The 26,599-nt window shown below is 40.7% G+C and overlaps 1 protein-coding gene across 1 annotated transcript in view; it reads right to left on the bottom strand.

The window, feature by feature from the left end:
* Positions 1-10,983, bottom strand: part of LOC106593990 (D-glucuronyl C5-epimerase B) — an 84,740-nt gene extending 73,757 nt beyond the window's left edge. The window contains exon 1 of the mRNA XM_045689558.2: positions 10,817-10,983. The gene's annotated coding sequence lies outside the window, so the exon portion shown is untranslated. The remainder of the gene's footprint in view (positions 1-10,816) is intronic.
* Between the last annotated feature and the right edge of the window lie 15,616 nt (positions 10,984-26,599).

Below are 26,599 nucleotides of genomic sequence, written 5' to 3'. Positions count from 1 at the left end.
GAATGGGATGGTATGCTGAGATAACATAAGCTTGTTCAAACCCAGAACTAATTTAGTTCATCATGCAAATTAGAGACGCCAACACGTCGCTGAACACTACATTCCCCCACACCATTTAGCCTACAGAACCTAGGTTCCTCACACATGTAGCCTAGTGCTCTGGCTAATGTTGCTTTTCACATCTGTTCAGACACTGGGGGCATTAACCGCCTATGTAGTCTATTCCAGTTCTCAAGTAGTCTGAATAACATGACTGAAATAACTGCAACATTTAAAATAAAATAGACTACAGGCCAGGCCTTTAACATTGGGCCTGATGTAGTCCTAGCGAATAGCTAGCCTCACCTACATGTTTCAAACATTACTTTTCGGTTAACTTTCTTTTTTACAGCTTTATTTAACTAGGCAAGTCAGTTAAGAACAAATTCTTATTTTCAATGATGGTCTAGGAACAGTGGGTTAACTGCCTTGTTCAGGGGCAGAACGACAGAATTTGACCTTGTCTGCTCGGGGGATTGGATCTTGCAACCTATTGGTTACTAGTCCAACGCTCTAACCACTAGGCTACCTGCCACCACTAAAGCACATCAAAAGGCCCATGTATTCCCAATGACTTTATAAAATAATTCAGCATTTTGCCCTGATGCGCCCAAAGCCGAGCCCCTTGAGGAAAGAGATGACTCCAGCAGCTGACTGGAGAAGTAGAGTAGAGGCCATTTGTCCACTGTTCGTAAAGTAGCTGGATCCTCTGGCTGCAATCAGCACCCGCCTCTCCAGCTACTGCACCCTTAATACAGGTCTACTTCACATAGCACAGAGAGCCACAGAGGAAAAAAAGCTTTGTAATTAACTGAACACTTGCCCCAGAACTAAAGATTGCTGTTGAATCAACTTAGCACTGATGCTGCATTAATCAAAGCTGTAAATGCATTCGTTTCTAAATAAATGCAGGAATTACAATTTAGTGTGTTCGCAACATTAAAATATTGAAAAACCTCACTTAGAGGTGGAGCCAGGCTCAAAAGAATTAGCAAAAGTCAATTCAGCACCATGCATAAGAGTTGTAAGAATTCTTGTAAGAACACAGAAACAATATCCCCTCAGACCAATGTGGTCCAGAAGTTCATCCCACTGAAACAGCAGAGCTTGCAGACACCTGCTAAGGAAAACAGGTGTAGTTGACAATCCTGCTCTTGTCAAGACAGGTAGATCTTTCCATATTCACGTTTCAGACATGACCTGATTAAGCAATGACGGGAAAGGACTATGCATTTCATTCAGGCAAATTCTTTCTAGAGCCATGCCTGACCTGAAGGGGAAGCAGCTGCAGCAAGTCCTGTAAACTGCTGAGGTGAAGCGACTTGATCAGACAACACTGCAAACTAGACAGGGCTGAGGCCAATGTTCCCTCTAATTTTTTTTCCAGCACTGAGAAAATGTAAAGTATGCCGAGCGCAAACTTGAACATAGTGAAAATTCAGTGCAACTTCCAGCCCGTTGACTGAACACTGAGGGTGTACCCAATTTAAGTTACAGTTAACAGTGGCCAAGGTGACTGAAAATGTTGTTTTATGCAAGAAACAACTTTACAAAATAAAATGCATTATTATTACCATACCATTATTACAGAGAATCAAACAGTTACCCAAGGCCTGTTGGCTTAGCTTATTTCAAGTCTCAATACAGCACTGCCCCTTTAAGACAAAAAAAAACAAAAAAAAAAAAAGTCTTTACCTGACTCACTTTTCAAAGATGTCTAGAAATGAACATGTTTTGTGCTCTTGTAGGAAGATATCACTCCCCTATTGCCGACTACAAATTATTTGTAACTTGGTTATTAACTCACTAACTAGCAAAAGATATGAACAAAATGTGCAAACGTGGATACATTCAGCTCTCGCTTTGATCTCAAAACAAAAGCATTTACTCGCGACCGATCATGCTGTAAACATAGTCTAGTTCAAAGTAAATGGCACACATCCATATATGGCAACATTCTATTTGCATATAGGTCTACTGCAGCATAGGTCTGTGTAGAGTACGGGCTGAGTAGTGCATGTCAATGCAATAGAATCCTACTCTGATGCTTTCTGCCTACTTTAAATGTACACTGCTAAAAAAAATAAAGGGAACACTTAAACACATCCTAGATCTGAATGAAAGAAATAATCTTATTAAATACGTTTTTCTTTTCCACTTTTCCACTTTTGTGGGCTGTAGACTCCGTCTCATGCTACCACAAGAGTGAAAGCACCGCCAGCATTCAAAAGTGACCAAAACATCAGCCAGGAAGCATAGGAACTGAGAAGTGGTCTGTGGTCACCACCTGCAGAACCACTCCTTTATTGGGGGTGTCTTGCTTATTGCCTATAATTTCCACCTGTTGTCTATTCCATTTGCACAACAGCATGTGAAATGTATTGTCAATCAGTGTTGCTTCCTAAGTGGACAGTTTGATTTCACAGAAGTGTGATTGACTTGGAGTTACATTGTGTTGTTTAAGTGTTCCCTTTATTTTTTTGAGCAGTATATTTTGATTTGGGTAGTGTTGCCTTGAAAGTGGGTAACATTGCGTTGAGTCGATCACAATTGCCAGAGTAAAGGGAAACGTTGATAGCGTTAACAGGGAAAACTCTAGAACCGTGGTCGCCAACCTTTCCTGAGTCAAGATCAGAGTCAAAAAGCAAGCTGAGATCTACCGCTTAGATTTATTAACATGACTTAAATGTAAGCTATGCAACATTAACCAATTAAAAACAGTACTGTAGTAATAAGGTTTGTGCAGTAAACTTTGGCCAATTATCACTGCATACTGTCTTTCCTGCCAATGCATTATTGTGAGACTTTAAAAAAATATATATTCAAGCAATAAGGCACAAGGTGGTGTGGTACAGTTGAAGTCAGAAGTTTACATACACTTAGGTTGGAGTCATTAAAACTCGTTTTTCAACCACTCCACAAATTTCTTGTTAACAAACTATAGTTTTGGCAAGTCAGTTAGGACATCTACTTTGTGCATGACAAGTCATTTTTCCAACAATTTTTTACACAGATTATTTCACTGTATCACAATTCCAGTGGGTCAGAAGTTTACATACACTAAGTTGACTGCCTTTAAATAGCTTGGAAAATTCCAGACAATGATGTCATGGCTTTAGAAGCTTCTGATAGGCTAATTGACATAATTTGAGTCAATTGGAGGTGTACCTGTGGAAGTATTTGAAGGCCTACCTTCAAACTCAGTGCCTCTTTGCTTGACATCATGGGAAAAATCTAAAGAAATCAGCTGAGACACAAGGAAAAAAAAATTTTTTAGACCTCCACAAGTCTGGTTCATCCTTGGGAGCAATTTCCAAACGCCTGAAGGTACCACGTTCATCTGTACAAACAATAGTACGCAAGTATTAACACCATGGGACCACGCAGCCGTCATACCGCTCAGAAAGGAGACGCGTTGTCTCCTAGAGATGAACGTACTTTACTGCGAAAAGTGCAAATTAATCCCAGAACAACAGCAAAGGACCTTGTGAAGATGCTCGAGGAAACAGGTACAAAAGTATCTATATCCATAGGTAAAACGAGTCCTATATCCACATAACCTGAGAGACAGCTCAGCAAGGAAGAAGCCACTGCTCCAAAATCGGCATAAAAAAACTAGACTACAGTTTGCACATGGGGACAAAGATCGTACTTTTTGTAGAAATGTCCTCTGGTCTGATGAAACAAAAATATAACTGTTTGGCCATAATGACCATCGTTATGTTTGGAGGAAAAGGGGGGAGGCTTGCAAGCCGAAGAACACCATTCCAACAGTGAAGCACAGGGGTGGCAGCATCATGTTGTGGGGGTGCGTTGCTGCAGGAGGGACTGGTGCACTTCATAAAATAGATGGCTTCATGAGAAAGGAAATTGATGTGGATATATTAAAGCATCATCTCAAGACATCAGTTAGGAAGTTAAAGCTTGGTCACAAATGGGTCTTCCAAATGGACAAAGACCCCAAGCATACTTCCAAAGTTGTGGCAAAATGGCTTAAGGACAACAAAGTCAAGGTATTGGAGTGGCCATCACAAAGCCCTGACCTCAATCCTATAGAAAATGTGTGGGCAGAACTGAAAAAGTGTGTGCGAGCAAGGAGGCCTACAAACCTGACTCAGTTACAGCAGCTGTCAGGAAGAATGGGTCAAAATTCACCCAACTTATTGTGGGAAGCTTGTGGAAGGCTACCCGAAACGTTTGACCCAAGTTAAACAATGCTACCAAATACTAAGGTAATGCTACCATATACACTCAATTAGTATGTAAACTTCTGACCCACTGGGAATGTGAGGAAATAAATAAAAGCTGAAATAAATCACCTCTATTATTCTGACATTACACATTCTTAAAATAAATAAAAGTGGTGATCCTAACTGACCTAAGACAGGGAATTTTTACTAGGATTAAAATGACAGGAATTGTGAAAAACTGAATTTAAAATGTATTTGGTCAATATACCACGGCTAAGGGCTGTCCTTATGCACGACGCAACGCGGAGTTCCTGCAGACAGCCCTTAGCCGTGGTATATTGGCCATATACCACAAACCTACGAGGTGCCTTATTGCTATTATAAACTGGTTACCAATGTAATTAGAGCAGTAAAAATAAATATTGTCATACCCATGGTATATGGTCTGATATACCACAGCTGTCAGCCAATCAGCATTCAGGGTTCAAACCACCCAGTTTATAATTCAAAATTTGAGGTAGGCTATATGATCACACCAGTAATGGATATGTTGTTGTATTACTTGTGAAGCACAGCTGAGTGAGCATATTTAAATACTTTGCTGATGGTGCCTGCATCTGATGGTCATTCTCAGCGGAGGGTGAGAGCAGCAGACTGAGGGTCCGCCTGTCAACACCCCTCCACTTTACCTTTCATACACTGACCAAAAAGAGACACCGTCTTCCAGCTGATGGCGAAACTCGAGTCGCACTGCATTATTTCTGTTCCATGCACAAATTCATGTTACTCCAATGAACAGAGAAAAAGTGTAATATTCCTTGATATTAAAGACCCAAACGACGCAAGCCTATCGATACACTTTCCTACTCATTCATTACTACTGCACTGCTTGTTGTAGCATTGACTGGAAATAGGAACAACACATTTCATGGCTTATAAAAAAGTGTTGAATACAAAGTGTTGACAGTGCTGAGTAAGAACTTAAACATGAACTCAGTCAAAAACAGCAGCTCTTTGCTGTATTCATTGAGCCCCTCTCATGGTTTTATAAATTTTGAAATCTCACAGTATCAACTTTGCTTTAGCTTTCTTTAATGCCTGCGACGTTACTGCAGAGACAATCATCTGAGCCAACTGATTGGACAGCAGTAGGCCTTTAATGCACTTGATTTGCTCTCTGGGCCCGCCAGGAAGGGAGAGTTTGTACCTTCAGACACATGAAATGGTTCAAAATGGCAACCGTTCCCCTACCCGGGTGCACCTACCACCAACAGCAGGAGACATATACATTTTTAAAAAGAAACAAGGACTTATCAGGGTTTTTACAGAAATGTTTGAAGGTCGACTAGGAATGCCTTGGAGATTGACCAATCGATCGACCGGTTGGTGACCACTGCTCTAGAAAGTTGAGTGAAGTTTAATCTCAAGCTACTCTCTGTGGGCTGATATTTCTGCACTGCAGTCCCAGGGAGCTGCGCGTCTCGGGACTACTGCGTGTGCGCGCACAGTTTAGAGGGAACATTGCCTGCAGCAGAAATCTCAAATTAAACTCTGAACCCAATGTGCCCATTATTCATCACATTTCCAGAGAATATGTAGTCCCCAGGTATTTTAAAAAGTGCTTATGAATGAAAAGGCATTTCCACTGATGAGTCTCTTTTGGAAGTCTGAATAGCAACTGATGCACCGTTCCTTTGAGCATCAGCTAGCTCTGCACTTCAATCACAGAAAGAATAATTCAAGAAAGTATGACAAAATGTGCTGATAAAGGACACTCATTGGAGAGAGGACTTTGAAATGGATTTGGAAGGACACGTGAACTACAAATCACAGTCGTTGACAAAAGTGCACACTGCCAAGGCCAAACCATTGTTTGGCATATACAGTGCCTAAAGAATGTATTCACACACACACACACACACAGACGGTGATTTTGTCTCCAAGTGTCTGCTGGAAAGCAGACTGAACACGGTTTTACTCTAGGATTTTTCCTCTGCTTAGCTCTATTATGTTTCTATTTATCCTAAAACAACTCCATAGTCCTTGCCGATTAATATACTGCTCAAAAAAATAAAGGGAACACTTAAACAACACATCCTAGATCTGAATGAAAGAAATAATCGTATTAAATACTTTTTTCTTTACATAGTTGAATGTGCTGACAACAAAATCACACAAAAATAATCAATGGAAATCCAATTGATCAACCCATGAAGGTCTGGATTTGGAGTCACACTCAAAATTAAAGTGGAAAACCACACTACAGGCTGATCCAACTTTGATGTAATGTCCTTAAAACAAGTCAAAATGAGGCTCAGTAGTGTGTGTGGCCTCCATGTGCCTGTATGACCTCCCTACAATACCTGGGCATGCTCCTGATGAGGTGGCGGATGGTCTCCTGAGGGATCTCCTCCCAGACCTGGACTAAAGCATCCGCCAACTCCTGGACAGTCTGTGGTGCAACGTGGCGTTGGTGGATGGAGCGAGACATGATGTCCCAGATGTGCTCAATTGGATTCAGGTCTGGGGAACGGGCAGGCCAGTCCATAGCATCAATGCCTTCCTCTTGCAGGAACTGCTGACACACTCCAGCCACATGAGGTCTAGCATTGTCTTGCATTAGGAGGAACCCAGGGCCAACCGCACCAGCATATGGTCTCACAAGGGGTCTGAGGATCTCATCTCGGTACCTAATGGCAGTCAGGCTACCTCTGGCGAGCACATGGAGGGCTGTGCGGCCCCCCAAAGAAATGCCACCCCACACCATGACTGACCCACCGCCAAACCGGTCATGCTGGAGGATGTTGCAGGCAGCAGAACATTCTCCATGGCGTCTCCAGACTCTGTCACGTGCTCAGTGTGAACCTGCTTTCATCTGTGAAGAGCACAGGGCGCCAGTGGCGAATTTGCCAATCTTGGTGTTTTCTGGCAAATGCCAAACGTCCTGCACGGTGTTGGGCTGTAAGCACAACCCCCACCTGTGGACGTCGGGCCCTCATACCACCCTCATGGAGTCTGTTTCTGACCGTTTGAGCAGACACATGCACATTTGTGGCCTGCTGGAAGTCATTTTGCAGGGCTCTGGCAGTGCTCCTCCTGCTCCTCCTTGCACAAAGGCGGAGGTAGCGGTCCTGCTGCTGGGTTGTTGCCCTCCTACGACCTCCTCCACGTCTCCTGATGTACTGGCCTGTCTCCTGGTAGCGCCTCCATGCTCTGGACACTACGCTGACAGACACAGCAAACCTTCTTGCCACAGCTCGCATTGATGTGCCATCCTGGATGAGCTGCACTACCTGAGCCACTTGTGTGGGTTGTAGACTCCGTCTCATGCTACCACTAGAGTGAAAGCACCGCCAGCATTCACAAGTGACCAAAACATCCACCAGGAAGCATAGGAACTGAGAAGTGGTCTGGGGTCCCCACCTGCAGAACCACTCCTTTATTGGGGGTGTCTTGCTAATTGCCTATAATTTCCACCTGTTGTCTATTCAATTTGCACAACAGCATGTGAAATGTATTGTCAATCATTGTTGCTTTCTAAGTGGACAGTTTTATTTCACAGAAGTGTGATTGACTTGGAGTTACATTGTGTTGTTTAAGTGTTCCCTTTATTTTTTTGAGCAGTGTATTATACCCATAACATGATGCAGCCACTACCATGCTTGAAAATATGAAGTGGTACTCAGTGATGTGTTGGGTTTGCTACAAACATAGTGCCTTGTATTGAAGAAAAAGTTAATTTCTTTGCCACATTTTAGAGTTTTACTTTAGTGCATTATTGGAACCCGGATGCATGTTTTAGAATATTTATATTCTATACAGTCTTCCTTCTTTTCACTGTCATTTAGGTTAGTATTGTGGAGTAACTACAATCTTGTTGATCCATCCTCAGTTTTCTCCTGTCACAGCATTAAACTCTAACCGTTTTAAAGTCACAATTGGCCTCGGTGAAATCCCTGAATGGTATCCTTCCTCTCCGGCAACTGAGTTTGGAAGGGCATCTGGATCTTTGTAGTGACTGGGTGTATTGATACACCCTCCAAAGCGTAATTATTAACTTCATCATGCTCAAAAGGATATTCAATGTCTGCTTTTTTTGTATTACCCATCTACCAATAGGTGCCCTTCTTTGCGTGGCATTGGAAAACATCCCTGGTCTTTGTGGTTGAATCTGTGTTCTGTGTTTGAAATTCACTGCTCGACGGAGGAACCTTACAGATAATTGTATGTGTGGGGTACAGAGCTGAGGCAGTCATTATAAAATAAATGTTAAACACTATTATTAGAAACAGAGTGAGTCCATGCAAATGCATGTGACTTGTTAATCAAATGTTTACTCCTTAACTTATTTAAGCTTGCCATAAGAGGTTGAATACTTGACTCAAGACATTTCAGCTTTTTATTTTGTGTGAGAGATAGAGATATAGAGATATATATTACATACATACACACACACACAAACAAAAATAATTCCACTTTGACATTATGGGGTATTGTGTGTTGGCCAGTGACACACAATCTCAATTTAATCCATTTAAAATTCAGGCTGGAACAAAAAAGTTGAAAAAGTAAAATTGTGTGACATTGTGAAGGCATTAGGCTAGCTAGAGCGCACAGAGCAAAGACTGCTTCTCAGACCAGAGAGATGCAGTCACAACAGCCAAGTGGGCTCAGCCAGTGCACACAAAAGCCCCAAAAAGTCACTGTATCCAAGACTGCAGAAACAGTTTGACAGGACAAAGTAAAGCTGGATGAACCTCCTTTAGTTGGTGAAGAGGCTGGATAGAATAGAATTGACTGGGGTGTGTGACAGTTTATTTTTGAAAAGTGGTGTCTTTTTTAAAGATCAGGGGTGCCAAACATTGTTTTCACACTTGGTCCCTTTCAGACAATTTTGGTGAACTCAATGCCATTTGCAAAAACTGAAGTGTGAACATTCCAAAGGAACTCAGACCCCTCAAAAGAGCCCTCGAAGCAAACCGAAACAATCTTCAGAGCTGGTCTGAGCTCGTTTTGCTTCACTTTTTTGGGGTAATGTGAAAAAAAATCTCCCCAGGATTACATGTCGTTATTCCGGCACCACACACTAGACTACTGAAACACCGTTTTCCCTGACATAAACCCTCACATTAGTGCCACAAAAGAGAGATGATGTGCAGGTTTGTGGGGAAAAAAAGTGCTGTTTTGGATATTGATTAGCGATTGTCAAGAACGCACAGAAATGCCTTCAAATGTGTGGAGTTTAGTTCAGATAATTGTTTTGCAATATGTGATCTATAGGCTAAGAGAGCTTCATAGACTGTTTATTCGATTGTGGGGTTTGAATAGTGTGAGGAGATAATATACTGTATTTGGTGAGAATCACAAACTAGGGTACAACATTTATTCTAGCTCTTGAAAGGGGCAGTACCCTACATTGGGTTTACAATTTTCAATGACAGCATTATTTAATCTGCAGTTATTCTGCTATTTATTCTGTTACCATAATATTTACATGTTAATAGTATCTTCTGATTACAATGATTATGTCTCATCTTTTAACAAAATGCAATCTATTAGCTTCCAACAAAGTAAGTAGGTATATCTTGCTGTCCAATGACACATTCTGATTGAATTGCTTTCCTGCCATTTGTAAAAACCCAGAGTGCATTGAATGAATATTGGAAAAAGATCTTGGGTCCTTTCTAAACATAGCAATGTGACTCGGATCACAAAATAGGTGAAGTGAACTGGCAAAATAGTTGAGTCCTCATTAAAATGCAAGGTTAGTGTGAACACAAAGAACTGAGTTATTTGCTCTTTTTTTTAATCCCAGAGTTCGCTTTAAAGATGACTATGTGAAAAGACCCTTAGATGAATTTACTAGTTTTATACTATGGTGGCATAGCCAAACTCTAAAACTGGACTGAGGAGGGTAAAATCTACTTTGATTGTGGTTGGGTGGTTATACAGACAGGATAACTCAAGTGTTAATGTCGTACTGTCTGGTAGATAGAAATAGTTAGCTAGTTTACTCGCCTAAACTCAGAAGTTCAGAGTTGAACGCATGAGAGACTGGCCACCTAGCAGGAGCTGGCTAGAATGTCAAGAGGGTGAACACTGCTAAGTTACCCAAATGTGGCTTTCCTTCTTTTCTTTATCCCTTTACACTGAACAACATACCTAGTTAGTGTTTTTGTGCAACTTGCAAAACATATAGCTAGCTAGCTAACGTTACCCGCTGTGGTTGTACGAGTGTGTCTACCAGAAGTAGCTAACGTAGCTGCCAGCTGATGTCTTAAAACATTGCTGGCTGCTAGTCCACTACTGTAACGTTAGCTAGCGAGCTAGCTGGCAGGCTAACTTGTACATGTAACTTCAATGCACCCTATCAAATACAATGATAGCTAGTTACTTAGCTAACAAACAAACTAGTACGGCAAATAGAGCCATTTCCGTTGCTATACTGTCTGAACAAGGCACTACATATGACGGTTGTCCTAACTAGCAGCTGGCTGTGTATGTGGAGAATGGAAAATTATTGCAAACAGACGTTAGCATTACATGGGCAATAATAAACAGAGAATGCTGAAAGACGTGTGACTTACCTTCGACAAAAGCTTAATAAATGTCCTGTTCAGATATAGTGCTGAATATCCAGGGATGCTGAAATCAATGACTTCAGTGCAGGTTAGGTAGATAGCTGGGTTCTCTCTGAATGTTCCTTTTCACAAGAGGCAGTATGCCTTACCTTCGCGCAACATTTAATGTGGACAGAATCGCGCATCTGCTTCTCACTGCTAGCACTCTGACACCGCGAGACAGTACGAGAGGGTGGAGATTTGACGAACCAGTGAGAGGCCCCGGTGAGAAAGGCAATGGCCAATGAAATCGAAGATTATCGTTTTTTTTTTTTCATTGACAGATTCAGATATCTGACGTTAGGGGTCGCGGTTATGCACATATACAGTCATTTTAAGTGATCTGTCTGTTATTTTTAACTAAATGGGATAAAAGTATGTTTCATTCAATATGCTTCAAAGCAAAAACAGTTGTGAAAACATAAATTGTGATCATATATGGCCCTCAGTTTAAAATGATCTGGTAAGGAGGTTTTGATTCATTATGACTACAGCTATAGGCTACAAGGTATATTGTGGAATGTGGATGGATGCTACAACTCTGTATGAATATTAGCAGAGGTGCTATGGCTACCTGCTATCCAGAGACCAAGATCTAGTCTGTTGTATTCAGTCACTAACATTGAATTTCTGCATAATTCGACTAAACTTATGTTGAACCCTCTCAAGTGGCGTTGTAATATGAGTTCTGATATTATTTTTTTAGTTTGCCTTTATTTAACTAGGCAAGTCAGTTAAGAACAAATTCTTATTTTCAATGACGGCCTAGGAACAGTGGGTTAACTGTCTTGTTCAGGGGCAGAACAACAGATTTTTACCTTTTCAGCTCGGGGATTCAATCTTGCAACCTTTCAGTTACTAGTCCAATGCTCTAACCACTAGGCTACCTGCAGCCGTAATGAGTTCTCATGTTGTGTGATATGAGTTCTCATGTTGTGTGATATGAGTTCTGATGTTGTGATATGAGTTCTCATGTTGTGTGATATGAGTTCTCATGTTGTGTGATATGAGTTCTGATGTTCTGATATGAGTTCTCATGTTGTGTGATATGAGTTCTCATGTTGTGTGATATGAGTTCTGATGTTGTGATATGAGTTCTCATGTTGTGTGATATGAGTTCTCATGTTGTGTGATATGAGTTCTCATGTTGTGTGATATGAGTTCTCATGTTGTGATATGAGTTCTCATGTTGTGATATGAGTTCGCATGTTGTGATATGAGTTCTCATGTTGCTCTTTTTTGGCCTGTTTTAATTTGAGAAGAAAAAAAGTCTTGAGTCATCCCTGTTCAACATAGGCTGTGACCTGGCTGAAAACGTACAACACATTTGTTTACTGCAGATTAGGGGACTTTGTGTGTGTGCGTGTGTGTGTGTGTCTCTGTGTGTAGACTGCAGGCTATAATTAAGCTAATGAAGCAGGTTCTCATAAGAGCATGACTTCTTGCATTATAAAACAACAATATTTCTGGATCTGTGGTGGTGCTCAGTCGTGGCAAATGCAGGTTACAAATGCTTTGTTAGCGTATCATTACGTGCTTTGCCTAATAGATCGATCAATAGAATTGTAATCATGTGTGGAAAATGTTTATAAACAGTAAACATCATAGACAGGTTAGGCTGCATCGTCCACCCACCACCCTTAAAAACACACAGCCGTTTGTAATTCCAAAATTATTCATTTTATTCAAAAAACAACAACCCTTTGGAGGCCGTTGTCAAGCTCTTTCTCATATTCATCAGCTTATACGGTATCCTTTGATCAGGCTCCCCTACTCACCTCCATGCATTATTCACTATGTTCCTGTGTGCTGGAGTCTTTTCAGCCCCCCGGTGAAAGGGTTCCTGACCTGCGATGAAGAGCTTCACTCCATACTCAGCCTTGCATGCTGGGTAATGAGCTTTGGCCATGTGTATGGCTGGTCATGCTTTTTGGATGTCTCACTGGGGTCGGAGTCCTGGTCCACTCTGCTAAGTGAGGAAAGGAAACAGGCTGCAGGCTACAGGGTGCTGTGGGTGTTATAGGAATAACATGCCAATAGTATGCACCATTTACAAGAGTTGCTTTTTAATGGTCATCCGAATAATCAAGTGGGCGTCAAAGATAGTAGTGTTGTGTATTTGTTATTTTCAGTGTGTGTGTGTGTGTGTGTGTGTGTGTGTGTGTGTGTGTGTGTGTGTGTGTGTGTGTGTGTGTGTGTGTGTGTGTGTGTGTGGAAATGGCATTTTGTGTGTGTGTGTGTGTGTGTGTGTGTGTGTGTGAGAGAGAGAGAGAGAGAGAGAGAGAGAGAGAGAGAGTGAGACAGAGAGAGTGTGTGTGTGTGCTATCCCACAGGAGTGCCTGTCCATCTCCAACATAGAGTAAGAGACAGTCTCTCAGAAGTAGACAGTCTCTCAGAAGTAAACAGTCTCTCAGAAGTAGACAGTCTCTCAGAAGTAGATGGTTTCTCAGAAGTAAACAGTCTCTCAGAAGTAGAGTCTCTCAGAAGTAAACAGTCACTCAGAAGTAAACAGTCTCTCAGAAGTAAACAGTTTCTCAGAAGTAAATAGTTTCTCAGGAGTAAATAGTATCTCAGAAGTAAAGAGTCTCTCAGAAGTAAACAGTCTCTCAGAAGTAAACAGTCTCTCAGAAGTAAACAGTTTCTCAGAAGTAAACAGTCTCTCAGAAGTAAATAGTTTCTCAGGAGTAAATAGTCTCTCAGAAGTAAACAGTCTCTCAGAAGTAAACAGTCTCTCAGAAGTAAACAGTTTCTCAGAAGTAAACAGTCTCTCAGAAGTAAACAGTCTCTCAGAAGTAAATAGTCTCTCAGAAGTAAACAGTCTCTCAGAAGTAAACAGTTTCTCAGAAGTAAACAGTCTCTCAGAAGTAAACAGTCTCTCAGAAGTAAACATTCTCTCAGAAGTAAACAGTCTCTCAGAAGTAAACAGTTTCTCTGAAGTAATCAGTCTCTCAGAAGAAAACAGTTTCTCAGAAGTAAACAGTCTCTCAGAAGTAAACAGTTTGTCAGAAGTAAACAGTCTCTCAGAAGTAAACAGTCTCTCAGAAGTAAACAGTCTCTCGGGATGTGTGTGTGTGTAAATTCCCATGTGTACATGTGCAAAATTTTGGAGGTGTGTTTGAATGCTCCCTGGAAGCTTGTTGACAAAAAAGCTCAAATTGGGATGATGGAAATCTGGACCCAAGATGCCAGGGGTGCGTTCAGTTTGGTTCAACATTTGCTAATTGCTTGACGGTTTGTACTGAATGACACATGTCCCCAAAACAATGTGCAATATGGTTGTGACCATTTTAAAACACAAAACCTGTGCAGCACATACACAGTCGTTCTCTGGGTCACCATAACCACAACATTCTTCAACTGGTCATTCAGCACACCGTTCTTCAACTGGTCGTTCAGCACACCGTTCTTCAACTGGTCGTTCAGCACACCGTTCTTCAACTGGTCGTTCAGCACACCGTTCTTCAACTGGGCGTTCAGCACACCGTTCTTCAACTGGTCGTTCAGCACACCGTTCTTCAACTGGTCGTTCAGCACACCGTTCTTCAACTGGTCGTTCAGCACACCGTTCTTCAACTGGGCGTTCGGTACAGTTTCCTTTGAATTCACCATTGCACACCATTCTGTCAAACTGAACGCACCCAGCTGTATAATAATGAGTATGTAACTTTGCACTAATACAGGGGGAAAAAACGACACAAGAGGAGGGTAGAAGGAATTAAGTAGGTCTATCTTGTTTTGGGAGAGGATGTGAGTGGAAGGTTGTTAAAACGACAGAGGACATTTCGGCACCTAATCACATTTCCTGGCAGCCATGTTCTCGATTCCCTCATCCAGGAACATGCAGAATGTTATTGAAATTAATAAGCTTAGTGTTTTTATCCCTGTCCCTATGCGCAGAGGCTGATGTCTGGCACTACCCAGGTAGCTACCTCGAATGAAAAATATGCTCAAACACATGGTGGATATTATTCCATAGTAGTGTGAAAAAGCAGCATTCACAACACTGATAGGAGCTTTAAATACGCATCCAGTTTTACAGTACTTATAACTGCACTGAAAAAATTAGGAATTAGCGTCTCATTAAAAAAAACAAGTCTGGATGAAGATACTAGATGTGGACTGAAGAAGTTACATGCATATGCTCATACTACAGGTTTAGGCAAAAATATGTTATTATTAGGTTGATCAAGGAAGTGAAGGTAACCTGCCTAAATGATTACCGCCCCGTAGCACTCTTGTTGGTAGCCATGAAGTGCCTTGGCTCACATGAACAGCATTCTCCCAGATACCCTAGACCCACTCCAATTCGCATACCGCCTCAACAGATCCACAGATGGCGCAATCTCAATCGCACTCCACACTGCCCTTTCCCACCTGGATAAAAGGAACACCTATGTGAGAATGCTGTTCATTGTCTACAGCTCAGCGTTCAACACCATAGTGCCCGCAAAGCTCATCACTAAGCTAAGGACCCTGGGACTAAACACCTCCCTCTGCAACTGGATCCTGGACTTCCTGACGGGCCGCCCCCAGGTGGTAAGGGTAGGCAACAACACGTCTGCCACGCTGATCCTTAACACTAGGCCCCTCAGGGGTGTGTACTTAGTCCCCTTCTGTACTCCCTGTACACCCACGACTGCATGGCCAAACACAACTCCAACACCATCAATAAGTTTGCTGACGACACAACAGTGGTAGGCCTGATCACCAACAACGATGAGACAGCCTATAAGGAGGAGGTCAGAGACCTGGCAGGGTGGTGGTAGGACAACAACCTCTCCCTCAATGTGAGCAAGGCAAAGGAGCTGATCGTGGACTACAGGAAAAGGCGGGCCGAACAGGCCCCCATTAACATCAACGGGGCTGTAGTGGAGCGGGTCAAGAGTTTCAAGTTCCTCTGTGTCCACATCACCAACGAACAATCATGGTCCAAACACATCAAGACAGTCGTGAAGAAGGCACGACAAAACCTTTTCCCCCTCAGAAGACTGAAAAGATTTAGCATGGGTCCCCAGATCCTCAAAAAGTTCTACAGCTGCACCAGAGAGCATCCTGACCGGTTGCATCACCGCCTGGTATGGCAACTGCTCGGTATCTGACCGTAAGGCACTTCAGAGCGTAGTGCGTACAGCCCAGTACATCACTGGGGCCAAGCTTCCTGCCATCCAGGACCTATATAATAAGTGGTGTCAGAGGAAAGCCCATAAAATTGTCAGAGACTCCAGTCACCCAAGTTTTCTCTGCTTCCGCACGGCAAGCGGTATCAGAGCGCCAAGTCTAGGACCAAAAGGCTCCTTAACAGCTTATACCCCCAAGCCGTAAGACTGCTGAACAATTAATCAGATGGCCACCAGACTATTTACATTGACCCCCCCCCCCCCCCCCCCCCCCACACTGCTGCTACTTGCTGTTTATTATCTATGCATAGTCACTTCACTCCTGCCTACATGTACAAATTACCTCGACTAACCTGGACCCCCACACATTGACTCGGTACCTGCACCCCCTGTATATAGCCTCATTATTGTTATTTTATTGTGTTACTTTTTATTATTTTTTACTTGATAAATATTTTCTTAACTCTTTTTGAACTGCGCTGTTGGTTAAGGGCTTGTAAGTAAGCACTTCACGGTAAGGTCAACACTTGTTGTATTCGTTGCATAAAGTTTCATTTGATTTGATCATCTTGAGAATCCTATAGTCAGTCAAGAGGTTTGAAGTTCTGTTGACACAGTGAGAATGGATAACCTGGACTGATCCATACAGTCAACTAAATCCATGGCAGTCAAGCCCTTTACAGTGAGAACATATGATTTACAAGCTTGTACATGATTCAATAATAAAATATATTGCCACACTTCCAACCCAGCCACATGGTTCTTGGACATGTTATCTGAACCCAGCCGTGCTTACACAAATGTACTGAGCTAATTAGTAAAAGCTGTCTCATTATGAAAACATTTGTCTCCCCGCTCCAGTGTTGGTCATTGAAAGCATAATTGTCCAACACCAACTCTCTCTGCGGCGGGGCTGGTGTTTTCACCTCCCTATAGCTGTGTGTGAGTGTGAGTTAAGTGTGTGAGTGTGTGAGTGAGTGAGTGAGTGTGTGTGTCACAACCATGAGGGAAGCTAGGTCTTTGTTGCTGGGGCCTGAATAGGCTGACTGGGCGAGATAAGGCGCTCAACACCACAGTTCATTTGATCTCCCGCCATTTATATTCAGCTGTAGTTTCTCATTTTCACTTTTGGGAAAAGGGGATGAGACGCGACACTTTCATACGCTGCTCTCCCTCTCTCTGATATTAACCTTGGTGCAAAAAACTGACAGCACTGCAAAAGGGGAGCGAGGGAGGCCATCACTTTGAATGGAGACATGTAGGCTTGTATAAACTGGGTGTTTCGAGCCCTGAATGTTGATTGGCTGACAGCCATGGTATATCAGACCGTATACCACGGGTATGACAAAACATTTATTTTTACTGCTCTAATTACGTTGGTAACCAGTTTATAATAGTAATAAGGCACCTCGGGGGTTTGTGGTATATGGCCAATATACCACGGCTAAGGGCTGTATCCAGGCACTCTGTCACGACTTCCACCGAAGGTGATTCCTCTCCCTGTTCGGGCGGTGCTCGGCGGTCGGCGTTGCCGGCCTACTAGCCATCACCGATCCATTTTTCCTTTTCCGTTTGTTTTGTCTTTGGTTCTTTCACACTTGGGTTCATTTGGTTTAATTTCTGTGTGTATAATTACCCCTGTTGCCTGCTTAGGTTTGTGTGGGATTAGACGTGTTATGTTGCTCGTTGAGGTTGTGCCTCAGGTTTATTCACGTTTATACTGAGTGTGTATAAGTTTAGGAGCGTTGTTTTCCTCCTCCCGTGAGTACTGTGTTCTCTTGTGTCGTGGGCGGTTTCTTGTTTTGGTATTGTACCTGACCTTTTGTGTGTTGTGGACTTGCCTATTAAAGACGCTACATGGACATCTCTGCTCTCCTGCGCTTGACTCCTTCACCTACCTCTAACACACTTCACAACACACTCCACGTTGCGTCTTGCCTAAGAACAGCCCTTCGCCATGGTATATTGGCCATATACCACACCCTTCGTGCCTTACTGCTTAAATATAAACTTTTATTAGGCTTCTAATTCAACCTGACAACTTCCCCGCCATCTTTCTTTCAACTGTGGAACTTTATTTAGACCGAGCAGGGGCTTTCCTTTTCTGTGTGTGGATGGGCTTACTGCTAACACTATATTTCAGTTTCTTAAACTGAGCTAGGGCTTTCCTTTTCTGTGTGTGGATGTGCTTACTGCTAACACTATATTTCAGTTTCTTAAACTGAGCTAGGGCTTTCCTTTTCTGTGTGTGGATGGGCTTACTGCTAACACTATATTTCAGTTTCTTAAACTGAGCTAGGGCTTTCCTTTTCTGTGTGTGGATGTGCTTACTGCTAACACTATATTTCAGTTTCTTAAACTGAGCTAGGGCTTTCCTTTTCTGTGTGTGGATGTGCTTACTGCTAACACTATATTTCAGTTACTTAAACTGAGCAGGGGCTTTCCTTTTCTGTGTGTGGATGGGCTTACTGCTAACACTATATTTCAGTTACTTAAACTGAGCTAGGGCTTTCCTTTTCTGTGTGTGGATGTGCTTACTGCTAACACTATATTTCAGTTACTTAAACTGAGTAGGGGCTTTCCTTTTCTTTGTGTGAATGTGCTTACTGCTAACACTATAATTTGCAATTCGAAGCAGAAGTAAGCACAGCATAATATGTCACTGATAATATGTCACTGACAATATGTCACTGACTGCATATTGGGACCTACCATGTAGTCTTCCTGTCTGGCAGAAAGTTAGAGTATATGTTATATATATAGTTTTCCTTCCAGTTCTCTGCTGCCAATGACTGGAACGAATTGCAAAAATCTCTGAAGCTGGAGTCTTATATCTCCCTCTCTAACTTTAAGCATCAGCTGACAGAGCAGCTTACCGATCACTGCACCTGTACATAGCCAATCTGTAAATAGCACACCCAACTACCTCATCCCCATATTATTACTTACCCTCTTGCTCTTTTGCACCCCAGTATCTCTTCTTGCACATCACCATCTGCACATCTATCACTCCAGTATTAATGCTAAATTGTAATTATTTTCACCTCTAGGGCCTATTTATTGCCTACCTCCCTACTCTTCTACATTAGCACACGCTGTACATATATTTTTATTTTATTTTGCATTATTGACTGTACCTTTGTTTATGTGTAACTCTGTGTTGTTGTTTTTGTCGCACTGCTTTGCTTTTTAACTTGTTCTCAACTGGCCTACCTGGTTAAATAAAGGTGAAATAAAATAAAAATAAAAAAAGGTTTAACACACCAATCAGGTTCAAATGATGTAAGGCCAAGTGAGAGTAGGAGTAATCTAAGAGGGACTTGTAATTGTGGACTGGTAAATGAACCAGGCAACAAGTGCTTAAGAGCTCTCGCGTTGTTAAGAGGATAGGAAAATGGAGTGGAGTAACTGATGCATGTTCATTCTATGAGACAGGTACCTGTGCTTTGGGATGTGGTTGACTCACACCTTTGTATTCACTTTCTGAGAGTACTTACCAGTTGGGGGAAAAAAACATAGTTGCTTGACAGTTAAGAAGTGCACACTGAGTTCCTCAAAATAGTTAGATTCAGGATATGTCTTGTACAATATATATAATAGTACAATAATATAAAATAATATAATATATGCCATGTCTTTATCCAAAGACATGTCTTCATGTCGGACCAGCTCTTTATTCTCAGGAGTTTCCCAGTTACCATAACAATATCAAGGTCACCTTTCAGATCGCACACTAATTTAAATGAGCAATTACCACTACTAGTAAAAGAATATGGCAGCAATCCCTCAGTAACAACAGCATAATCCCTCAGCAACAACAGTATAATCCCTCAGTAACAACAGCATAATCCCTCAGTAACAACAGCATAATCCCTCAGTAACAACAGTATAATCTCTCAGTAACAACAGTATAATTTCTAGGCAACAACAGTATAATCCCTCAGTAACAACAGCATAATCCCTCAGTAACAACAGCATAATCCCTCAGTAACAACAGTATAATCCCTCAGTAACAACAGCATAATCCCTCAGCAACAACAATATAATCCCTCAGTAACAACAATATAATCTCTCAGTAACAACAGTATAATCCCTAACTAACAACAGTATAATCCCTCAGTTAGAACAGTATAATCCCTGAGTAACAGTATAACCCCTCAGTAACAATAGTATAATCTCTCAGTAACAACAGTATAATCCCTCAGTAAGAACAGTATAATCCCTTAGTAACAACAATATAATTCCTGAGTAACAGTATAATCGCTCAGTAACAACAGTATAATCCCTCAGTAACAACAGTATAATCCCTGAGTAACAACAGTATAATCCCTCAGTAACAACAGTATACTATCTAAGTAACAACAGTATAATCCCTCAGTAACAACAGTAGAATCCCTCAGTAACAACAGTAGAATCCCTCAGTAATAACAGTACAATCCCTCAGTAACAATATAATCACTCAGTAACAACAGTAGAATCACTCAGTAGCAACAGTATAATCCCTGAGAAACAGTATAATCCCTCAGTAACAACAGTATAGTCTCTCAGTAACAACAGTATAATCCATCAGTAACAACAGTATAATCCCTCAGTAAGAACAGTATAATCACTCAGTAACAACAGTATAATCACTCAGTAACAACAGTATAATCCCTCAGTAAGAACAGTATAATCCCTCAGGAACAACAGTATAATCCCTGAGTAACAATATAATCCATCAGTAAGAACAGTATAATCATTCAGTAACAACAGTATAATCCCTCAGTAACAACATCATAATCAATTAGTAACAACAGTATAATCCCGCAGTAACAACAGTATAACTACTCAGTAACAACAATAGAATCACTCAGTAACAACAGTAGAATCACTCAGTAACAACAGCATAATCACTCAGTAACAACAGTATAATCCCCCAGTAAAAACAATATAATCACTCAGTAACAACAGTATAATCCCTGAGTTACAACAGTATAAACCCTCAATAACAACAGTCAAATCCTTGAGTAACAGTATAATCACTTAGTAACAACAGTATAATCCCTCAGTAACAACAGCATAACCACTCAGAAACAATAGTAGAATCACTCAGAAACAACAGTAGAATCACTCAGTAACAACAGTATAATCCCTTAGTAAGAACAGTATAATCCCTCAGTAACAACAGTATAGTCCCTCAGTAACAACAGTATAATTCCTTAGTAACAGTATAATCCCTCAGTAACAACAGTATAATCCCTCAGTAACAACAGTATAATCTTTGAGTAACAACAGTATAATCACTCAGTAACAACAGTATAATCCCTGAGTAAGAACAGTATAATCCCTGAGTAACAGTAGAATCACTCAGTAACAACAGTATAATCCCTCAGTAACAATACTATAATCCCTCAGTGAGAACAATATAATCACTCATTAACAACAGTATATACACTCAGTAAGAACAGTATAGTCAGTCAATAGTAACAGTATAATCACTCAGTAAGAACAGTATAATCCCTGTAACAACAGTATAATCACTCAGTAACAACAGTATAATGCCTCAGTATCAACAGTATAATCACTTAGTAACGACAGTATAATCTCTCAGTAACGACAGTATAATCACTAAGTAACAACAGTTGAATCCCTCAGTGACAACAGTAGAATTGTTTCTGATTACGCTTATCAGATTGAAATGTTTGGGATCATCTGAAATCTCAGTGCTGCAAGGGCAGATCAATCTATAAAAAAAAATAGGTTGGGTGGCAAGAAAATATGAGCATTGGTATTTTTATTTCATTTGCAATGCTATGGTTCGGCTCCTTTTTTTCAATTTTCTCCTAAAATGACACACCCAAATCTAACTGGTCACGATAACAACACCCACCCGTAGCACACGCTCCAGCAGATATATCTCACTGGTCATCCCCAAAGCCAACACCTCGTTTGGCCGCCTTTCCTTCCAGTTCTCTGCTGCCAGTGACTGGAACGAATTGCAAAAATCGCTGAAGCTAGAGACTTACATTTCCCTCACTAACTTTAAACATCAGCTATCTGAGCAGCTAACCGATCGCTGCAGCTGTACATAGTCCATCTGTAAATAGCCCAACCAATCTACCTACCTCATCCCCATATTGTTTTTATTTACATTGCTGCTCTTTTGCACACCAGTATCACTACTTACACACCATCATCTGCTCATCATCTGCTCATCTATCACTCCAGTGTTAATCTGCTAAATTGTAATTACTTTGCTACTATGGCCTATTTATTGCCATACCTCCTCATGCCACTTGCACACACTGTATATAGACTTTCTTTCTTTTTTCTTTTGTGTTATTGACTGTACGCTTGTTTATTCCATGTGTAACTAACTCTGTGTTGTTGTTTCTGTCGCACTGCTTTGCTTTATCTTGGCCATGTCGCAGTTGTAAATGAGAACTTGTTCTCAACTAGCTTACCTGGTTAAATAAAGGTGAAATAAAAAAAATAAAAACTGCCTGTAGCTCAGGCCCTGAAGCAAGGAAATGCATTTTCTTGGTACCATTTCAAAGGAAACACTTTAGTGTTTGTGGAAATGTGAAAGGAATGTAAGAGAACATAACACATTAGATATGGTAAAAGATAATACAAAGAAAAAAACTAACCTTTTTTTTCTTTTTTTTGTACCATCATCTTTGAAATGCAAGAGAAAGGCCATAATGTATTATTCCGGCCCGGGTGAAATGTAGATTTTAGCCACTAGATGGCAGCAGTGTATGTGCAAAGTTTCAGACTAATCCAATGAACCATTGTATTTCTGTTCAAAATTTTGTATCAAGATTGCCCAAATGTGCCTAATTTGTTTATTAATAACTTTTCATATTCAAAACTGTGCACTCTTCTCAAACAATAGCATGGTATTATTTCACTGTAATAGCTACTGTAAATTGGACAGTACAGTTAGATTAACAAGAATTTAAGCTTTCTGCCAATATATGTCTATGTCCTGGGAAATGTTCTTGTTACTTACAACCTCATGCTAATCGCATAAGCCTACGTTAGCTCAACTGTCCCGCAGGGGACCCACCAATCCTGAAGAAGTTTTAACAGGAAGCCAGAGGCTAGCACTGGAGTAATATGATCACATCTTTTGGTTCTAGTCAAGATTCTAGCCGTGTTTAGCACTAACTGACGTATATTCTGTGCTTTGTCCGGGTAGCCAGAGAGTAGAGCATTGCAGTAGTCTAATCTAGAAGTGGCAAAAGCACAGATTAGTTTGTCTGCATCACTTTCGGACAAAAAGCTTAGGATTTTTGCAATGTCACAAAGATTGAAAAAAGCTGTCCTTGAAATATTCTTGATATGTTCGTCAAAAGAAAGATCAGTGTCCAAAGTAACGCCGAGGTCCTTCACAGTTTTACTTGAGACGACTGTACAACCATCAAGATTAATTGTCAGATCCAACAGCAGATCTCTTTGTTTCTTGGGACCTAGAACTAGGTTCTCTGTTTTGTCTGAGTTTAAAAGTAAAACATTTGCCGCCATCCACTTCCTTATGTCTGAAACACAGGCTTCCAGGGTAATTTCAGGGCTTCTCCATGTTTCATTGAAATATATAGCTGTGTGTCGTCCGCATAGCAGTGAAAGTTGACATTGTGTTTCCAAATGACATCACCAAGAGGTAAAATATATAGTGACGAACTGATATCTTTCCAACAGATAAGATCTAAACCAGGCAAGAACCTGTTCGTGTAGACCAATTACGGTTTCCAATCTCTCCAAAAGAATGTGGGGATCGATGGCGTCAAAAGCAGCACTAAGGTCTAGGAGCACGAGGACAGATGCAGAGCCTTGGTCTGACGCCATTAAAAGGTAATTTACCACCTTCACGAGTGCAGTCTTCATCACTGCTGAAGTAAAAGCCATCCTATCTTGGGGAACGCTGCTTTTTGGTTAGCTTTGCTACAATATCAAAAATACATTTTGGATTGTTCTTATTCTCCTCAATTAGGTTGGAAAAATAGAATAATCGAGCAGCAGTGAGGGCTCTTTGATATTGCATGGTACTGTCTTTCCAAGCTAGTTGGAAGACTTTTAATTTGGTGGAGCGCCATTTCCGTTCCAATTTTCTGGAAGCTTGCTTCAGGGCACGGGTATTGTTTTGTATACCAGGGAGCAAACAACAGCATAATCCCTCAGCAACAACAATATAATCCCTCAGTAACAACAATATAATCTCTCAGTAACAACAGTATAATCCCTCAGTTAGAACAGTATAATCCCTGAGTAACAGTATAACCCCTAGTAACAATAGTATAATCTCTCAGTAACAACAGTATAATCCCTCAGTAAGAACAGTATAATCCCTTAGTAACAACAATATAATTCCTGAGTAACAGTATAATCGCTCAGTAACAACAGTATAATCCCTCAGTAACAACAGTATAATCCCTGAGTAACAACAGTATAATCCCTCAGTAACAACAGTATACTATCTAAGTAACAACAGTATAATCCCTCAGTAACAACAGTAGAATCCCTCAGTAATAACAGTACAATCCCTGAGTAACAGTAGAATCACTCAGTAACAACAGTAAAATCCCTTAGTAACAACAGTATAATCCCTCAGTATCATCACTATAATCCCTCAGTAAGAACAATATAATCATTCAGTAACAACAGTACAATCCCTCAGTGACAGCATTATAATCAATTAGCAACAACAGTATAATCCCTCAGTAGCAACAGTATAATCGATCCGTAACAACAGTATAATCCCTCAGTAACAATATAATCACTCAGTAACAACAGTAGAATCACTCAGTAGCAACAGTATAATCCCTGAGAAACAGTATAATCCCTCAGTAACAACAGTATAGTCTCTCTCAGTAACAACAGTATAATCCATCAGTAACAACAGTATAATCCCTCAGTAAGAACAGTATAATCACTCAGTAACAACAGTATAATCAATCAGTAACAACAGTATAATCCCTCAGTAAGAACAGTATAATCCCTCAGGAACAACAGTATAATCCCTGAGTAACAATATAATCCCTCAGTAAGAACAGTATAATCATTCAGTAACAACAGTATAATCCCTCAGTAACAACATCATAATCAATTAGTAACAACAGTATAATCCCGCAGTAACAACAGTATAACTACTCAGTAACAACAATAGAATCACTCAGTAACAACAGTAGAATCACTCAGTAACAACAGTATAATCACTCAGTAACAACAGCATAATCACTCAGTAACAACAGTATAATCCCCCAGTAAAAACAATATAATCACTCAGTAACAACAGTATAATCCCTGAGTTACAACAGTATAAACCCTCAATAACAACAGTCAAATCCTTGAGTAACAGTATAATCACTTAGTAACAACAGTATAATCCCTCAGTAACAACAGCATAACCACTCAGAAACAATAGTAGAATCACTCAGAAACAACAGTAGAATCACTCAGTAACAACAGTATAATCCCTTAGTAAGAACAGTATAATCCCTCAGTAACAACAGTATAGTCCCTCAGTAACAACAGTATAATTCCTTAGTAACAGTATAATCCCTTAGTAACAACAGTATAATCCCTCAGTAACAACAGTATAATCCCTCAGTAACAACAGTATAATCCCTGAGTAAGAACAGTATAATCCCTGAGTAACAGTAGAATCACTCAGTAACAACAGTATAATCCCTCAGTAACAATACTATAATCCCTCAGTGAGAACAATATAATCACTCATTAACAACAGTATATACACTCAGTAAGAACAGTATAGTCAGTCAATAGTAACAGTATAATCACTCAGTAAGAACAGTATAATCCCTGTAACAACAGTATAATCACTCAGTAACAACAGTATAATGCCTCAGTATCAACAGTATAATCACTTAGTAACGACAGTATAATCTCTCAGTAACGACAGTATAATCACTAAGTAACAACAGTTGAATCCCTCAGTGACAACAGTAGAATTGTTTCTGATTACGCTTATCAGATTGAAATGTTTGGGATCATCTGAAATCTCAGTGCTGCAAGGGCAGATCAATCTATAAAAAAAAATAGGTTGGGTGGCAAGAAAATATGAGCATTGGTATTTTTATTTCATTTGCAATGCTATGGTTCGGCTCCTTTTTTTCAATTTTCTCCTAAAATGACACACCCAAATCTAACTGGTCACGATAACAACACCCACCCGTAGCACACGCTCCAGCAGATATATCTCACTGGTCATCCCCAAAGCCAACACCTCGTTTGGCCGCCTTTCCTTCCAGTTCTCTGCTGCCAGTGACTGGAACGAATTGCAAAAATCGCTGAAGCTGGAGACTTACATTTCCCTCACTAACTTTAAACATCAGCTATCTGAGCAGCTAACCGATCGCTGCAGCTGTACATAGTCCATCTGTAAATAGCCCAACCAATCTACCTACCTCATCCCCATATTGTTTTTATTTACGTTGCTGCTCTTTTGCACACCAGTATCACTACTTACACACCATCATCTGCTCATCATCTGCTCATCTATCACTCCAGTGTTAATCTGCTAAATTGTAATTACTTTGCTACTATGGCCTATTTATTGCCATACCTCCTCATGCCACTTGCACACACTGTATATAGACTTTCTTTCTTTTTTCTTTTGTGTTATTGACTG

Source organism: Salmo salar, chromosome 11, assembly GCF_965601325.2.
Source record: "Salmo salar chromosome 11, fSalSal1, whole genome shotgun sequence".
NCBI lineage: Eukaryota > Metazoa > Chordata > Actinopteri > Salmoniformes > Salmonidae > Salmo > Salmo salar.
Note: the sequence above shows the minus strand (reverse complement) of the source record. Positions and strands in the feature narration are given on the sequence as shown.